Genomic DNA, 5,871 nt, shown 5'->3' on the forward strand with positions numbered 1-5,871 from the left:
CCTCCTCCCGGGCGCTCTGCCTCAGGCGGGCGCACTTCTCCCGCCGCCATCCGCACTTACCCGGCCGGGACCTGGGGCTCCGTTAGCTGCGATGGGAGCCGAGCCTAGAGAGGCGGCGAGCGGCGGAGAGCTGGGCCACCGCACACAGCCGGCGCCCGGGCCCGCCCCTTCGCTCCCGGCCGGGGGAGTGTCCGCGCGCCTCCCGCCGGCCCCGCGCCCCCGCGCCCCCGCGCCCAGCGGCGGTGCTCCGCGCCGGCTCTTCTCGCCTGGGAGGCTGGCCAGAACCCCGCACGCGGGCGGGCAGCCTCTTTGTTAGCAAGTTTGCCTTTCTGCATGCGATTCAGAGCACGCAGAGCAAATTAAGTGGAGTTAGGGGCACTGTGCGGCTGCCGAGGGGGGAAACCACCTGCGGGGAGCGGGGGATGGACTTGGTGAGGGGCGGAGGAGCGGCTTTCAAACCTCCCTGCAGTCCGTGGCCCCCAGCGCCCACCCTATCCGCCCTCTCAGAACCCTCCGTCCCCCTGCCTACATCGGCTCCTGGGAGTGGTTGGTCTTTGGAGGTTCCCAGGGACTTTAGGGACAAGGTCTGAATGCAGAGAGCCTCCCCACTCCTCATTCTTCGCCCCAAGACTCCCATCACGTCCATGTCCCTCTAGAGTCCTGGGGACCATCGGCCTTACATTCCCTGGCCCAGAGGGAATCAGGATTCTTCCTAATCTGAAGCGAAAAGAGTAGACGGTAGGGCCCAGCCGCCCCAGCCTGCACCCGGTGGAGGTGCAAAGCTGCCCCTACGTGGGTCTGCCCTAGCAGAGGGGCGTGCATAATGGTTTTTTTTCCAGAGCAGCGGTGGCCTTGTGCTTATCCAACCGTGTTCTTTTGAAACTTGACTGCAGTAAGCCAGCATCTCCATTTACCAGGTTTCTAGGTCAGGGAGGCCACCGCTACTGGCCGGTAGGGAACGCGAAGGTCGCCACTGCGCCTCAGAGCACCATTGCTCTCAATGCCCCAGCTGGCCGCTGAGGAGGGCTTCGCACAGGGCTGTGCGGGAAGGAGCTGATGGCCACAGTCCCCTGAGATGAAGACCTGAATTCAGAAGCTGCCGCAAAGGAGTCCACAGAGCTTGCTGTGCGCGGTGCAGGAGGAGGAGGGTGGTGGGAGAGAGGGGGTAAAACCGGGAAGTCAGGAGGAGACCTGGAGTGATGTGAGGTTGAGTTTCGTGCAGGGCGAGCTCGGTTGGAGAAGCAGGCCACCTTCGTCCAGGGGTACACATCCAGCAAATGCAGTGGGATGACCTGTGGTACTTAGGAGAGAGGTGGAGGCAAGAGATGCGAATTTTGGAATCATCCGGAAAGAAGTTGGGTTGACAAGGGAAGAGATGGGGCAAGAGGGTAGAAAAGATGGAACAGGGCTGGAGACAGAAGCTAAGTCTAAGGAGGAGAAGGAGCCCATGAGAGAAGCCGTGCGGGAGGGTCGGGACTGTGCAGGGTGAGAGAACTCAGGAGAAAAGGGATATTCAGTTCGGCCCGGCTACAGGGACATCAGGAAGGAGGTGCCCAAGAAAACAGGCTTAGATTTGGAAATGAGGAGATCTCTGGGGGCTTTCGAGAGAATTATTTGAGTGGTGGGTTGTGTAGACCAGGTTGCCACTCCCTGGGGGACATGGGGATCCTGGATCCAGTTGGTTGATGCAGGGATACAAAGGTCCATCTCTTTGCGTTCCTTCAGGGGGTCTCTGAAGGGCCGCCCCAGCTCCACAGCTTCCCGAGGGATGCGAAGAGGCCTCAGTGGAAAGCAGCACAGTTCAGGTTCAGTCTCTGCCTAATCCTGTTTCCCTCACTCTCTCAAGGTGAGTGAGGTCTATGGGGGGGAAACCCTTCCCAGCCCTACCCGTAGACTTCCTGGAATGCCTGGAACAGCTTAGTGACCCAGGCACAGGTGGCTTGAGACAACCTAGACAATTGGGCCTGCTGTCAGAGTGAATGGCCCCCCCAAACCCCCCCGCAGGAGACCCCTGCAGGTAGATTTCCATCTCCATGCAGTCTGTATCCTAGAAATCCAGCCTGAGATCCAACGGCACCGAGAAAGGGTGAGTGAAACAGAGAAAAGACGGGATGGAGGACCAGAGGTGGAAACCAGCCGGCAGGAGCAAGAGCGGGTGATGGTGGGAGACAGGCAGGAAGGAGCAGGTATGTGATTTGGTATCTCTCTCCTCCATCTCCAAGGAAGCTGTTTCAAGAGATAGGGATTGTCAGAAAAAGCCAGAGACGCTGGTGTTAAAGGGAAACACTGAGAATGAGGAGTGCGGACGAGGGTTATTCGTAATAGAAGATGGGTCTTCAAAAGCCAGGAGGCAGAGGAGGGGAATGCCGTTGGTGGGATAAAGGTGAGGGGAAGCTGAGATTCCTGAAGTTAGTCATATTAAAACAGTGCTGAGGAAAGAGAAAGTTGGAAAATGGTCTAGAGGGACCTTTAGCAACATGAGAGGGCGAGGGATGAATGAATCTCTGGGCCAGGATATTCCCTCTGTAGCACCATCCCTGGGAGCATTAAACATCAGGAGTAGTGAACCAACAGAAATAGAATATGAAATTAACAATTTCCCAGGAATCATGTTTACGCACATAAAAAATAGGTGAAAATAATTTCAATAATGTATTTTATTTAACACAATATATTTTAGATATGTGTTAAAATATATCATTAAAATTGACATGTGTCAATATAAAAATTAATAATGAGATGTACCTTTTTTTACTACGAAGTCTTCCAACTCTGGTGTGTTTTTTACATGTATTGCACACCTAGGTTCAGACACTGAAGTTTCATTAGAAATACTGGATCTGTATTTAGGTTTTATAACATTGATGGTTGAAGAAGCAGATTTGCAAACCAAATTGCTTCATATGTACTTATGCCTTTTACTAACTGAATCAAATGATCAGTCTTTAAGTTAATTAAAATGAAATGAAATAAAAAAAATCCTGCCCTTCAGTTGCACGGAGCACCTCTCAAATGTTCAGTAGCCCCGCATGTGGCTAGCGGTTACTATAGCAGACCACACAGGTCTGGAATTGGAATTCAGAGACTTTTGGATTTGGGCCTTTATTTCGTCCTGATTTTCTACGAAGGAGTGGGCTTGCCTACCCCAAGTGCTGTACCACTAAAAAGTTTCTCATCTGTTCCATCTCATTTCACAAAACTCCCTTGAAGAAGGGAGAAGTTTGAGAGTCCGTCTATGAATAGGGAAACAGGGCTTTGGCTTGGACTAGAAAAGGTGTGAGGGAGATGGGATATGAGTTGGAAGTATCCCATTTTGATTTTTGTTCTGTGTTCATAGGGGGAACAAGGTTTATCTGTCAGATTGGGTGCTCCAGAGAAGGAACTGAGAGTGCACTGTGATGATGCACAGGACAACTCTTGCTTGTACCAACTTCCCATCTTAGTAGTTTCCCTTGAGCTCTGAGCACTGGCTGCGTCACCAACAGGTGGATGGAGCTGCTATGTCTAGGCCTCATTTCCTGCATCTGAAAACTGGGAGAGTAGTTCCTTTTTTTGAAAAATAGGAGGGGCCAGGGAAATCCCAAATTTGGAGACTGGTGCTCCTCAGCCAGGCCTGTAGCTCATCTGCTGTCCCTGCCTGGGTGCCAGCAGCTTCTGCATTCGGTCCACACTCCGGTATCATTTGCCTACCTTTATATCTGATAGAGAGATCTGTCAGGGGATACAAGAGTGAGGGAAATTCTAGAGACTCCTTTAGAAATGTAAAAATAATAATACTTAGGCGTCCTTGCTTTTATCTAAAATGGCATACATCTCTTGCTACTTGGAGGTTCAAGATAGACCTTTGAGACCCCCTGCATGCCAGCACAGGGCCTGATGGCCTCTCCTTGCAGCAGTATGTATCGCCATCCCTAGAAGTGGAGCCACAGGAGATACCATGGTAATTGTGGCTTTGTTTTGAGGATGGTTTTATATACACACACACACACACACACACACACACACACACACACACACGTGCATGGCATGGAGGAGCCTGACCTGTTATTGTTGGCATCCCCAGGATACATGGCACATTAGCTTAGTGTTTAGGTTGTACCACAAACCCTCAAGGTCATGAGCTGTAAAACTTGGATTTCTCCATCCCCTGGGCATAAGCCTGTCTTTCAAAACAATTTCTGGCCACTACCTAGAAGAGTTGAAAATAAAGTTTTCCTTGACAACCTCTACTCCTGCCTCCCTGACATCCCTGCTTGGTTAAGCTGCCCTCCTGCCATGGCCTTAGTAAATACTCTGTGTATAGACTCTTGACAGAGCCATTCCTGGGAAAAACCACTTCATTCTTGGAGATAGGGAACAATGCCCTCAGGATACACATCAGGGACAACTTGTCTGACTCAGCCTGCTTCCCCGTCTTTAAAATGGGGAGATCTTCCTACCTTGGCTTTCCAAAGTGCTGGGATTGCACATGAGCCACTGTGCCCAGGAGAATTGCTTGAGCCCAGGAGTTCGACACCAGCTGGGGTAACACAGAGAGAACTCATCTTTACCAAAACCAAATATAGACATAAAATATGATGGGAAGAAACTCTTGCTAAGATTCTTTTTACAGCCTTAAGAGAGTGGAAACTGGTTGTGGTTTCTCTATTCATGTGAAAAATAGAGCCAAAAAGCCCCCTGTCAGCATGTTTCTCTCTTCCAGCAGGACTGAGGAATGATCCATGGTTAAATATTGATCAGTTAGAATTAGCTTCAGTTCAGTCTGCATTTGACTAAGAACTTGATGACTGAACGTTCTCATTTTTGCAACACTGTCTGGGGCTAATGGGTAAAGAAATGACTGTAGAATGGAACCTCCCAATCTCAGGTGTAATTCCCGTGAGAAAGATGTTACACCAGAAATAGGAGATTTCCAGCTGTTCTCAGGCACACTTTCAATGACATTAAGAACATTAGTTGCACTAATTGGTGCTTGAAATAATTATTGATCTTTGTCAACAGTGTCAAAAGCATTGCTCAAATGTCCAAATGCTTGTCATGCTCTCTTGGCATTCTGCATGAAGGATTTCACAGCCTGGTTCTTTCCCAGGAGAGCATTAGTTAAGGCAAAACATAGAAAAACACATCTAGGATACAGACAACATAAGTACAGACAGCTGAGCAAATATATAAATAACACCCAAAATGACACTTAAATATTTACAGCTGGAGATTTCTGCTACGTGCAGCACATGCTGCTAATTCTCTCTCATCTCCAGGAAGTTTCCTAAAACCTGCTTCTGTAACTAGCAGACAGGTCTTCTGGATCCAAGGTCACCCGCTGGGGAGAAAGAGAAGCCTTTGGATAAACATCACAAGTTTTCTTGGAACATTTATCCTGTTTAAGATTTTATTTAAGATTTTTTAAAAAGAAGGGAATAAGGTTTTTTACAAATATTTTCCAAAGTATAGCATTTATATATGCTCATTTTAGACAATTTGATCAGTATAAAATATTAAAGAAACTAAAAACTTGCTTGGAATCTTAGCTGTCAGAAGTAATACTGTATTACTATATTATGGTGAATATCCTTTTGATGGTGTGTATGTTTGTGCATGTGTGTTTGTAACTTGAATTTTTAAAATTTGAGAATATAGTCTAGTTATCTTTTTATGTCAACAGATTTAGGAATATATTACCTGGGCAGCTAGGGAAAGCCACTGTACCCAGACTGCTTCTAGATTCCTCCTCTCTGGGAAGGGCATCTCTAAAAGAAAGGTAGTAGTCCCAGTCAGGGATTTATAGATCAAATCCCCATCTCCCTGGGACAGAGCACCTGGGGAAGGGAGCAGCTGTGGGCACAGCTTCAGCAGACTTAAATGTTCCTGCCT

At 48.6% G+C, this 5,871-nt stretch overlaps 1 long non-coding RNA gene across 1 annotated transcript; it reads left to right on the top strand.

Annotated features, from left to right (window-relative positions):
• Positions 1 to 2,071: 2,071 nt before the first annotated feature.
• LOC119473800 lies at positions 2,072 to 5,513 on the top strand. The gene is made up of 3 exons (XR_005203027.1): positions 2,072 to 2,086; positions 2,223 to 2,383; positions 5,206 to 5,513. It is a non-coding gene; the product is annotated as an uncharacterized LOC119473800 (long non-coding RNA).
• The last annotated feature ends 358 nt before the right edge of the window (positions 5,514 to 5,871 follow it).

Source organism: Cebus imitator, unplaced genomic scaffold (assembly GCF_001604975.1).
Source record: "Cebus imitator isolate Cc_AM_T3 unplaced genomic scaffold, Cebus_imitator-1.0 Scaffold187, whole genome shotgun sequence".
Classification (NCBI taxonomy): domain Eukaryota; kingdom Metazoa; phylum Chordata; class Mammalia; order Primates; family Cebidae; genus Cebus; species Cebus imitator.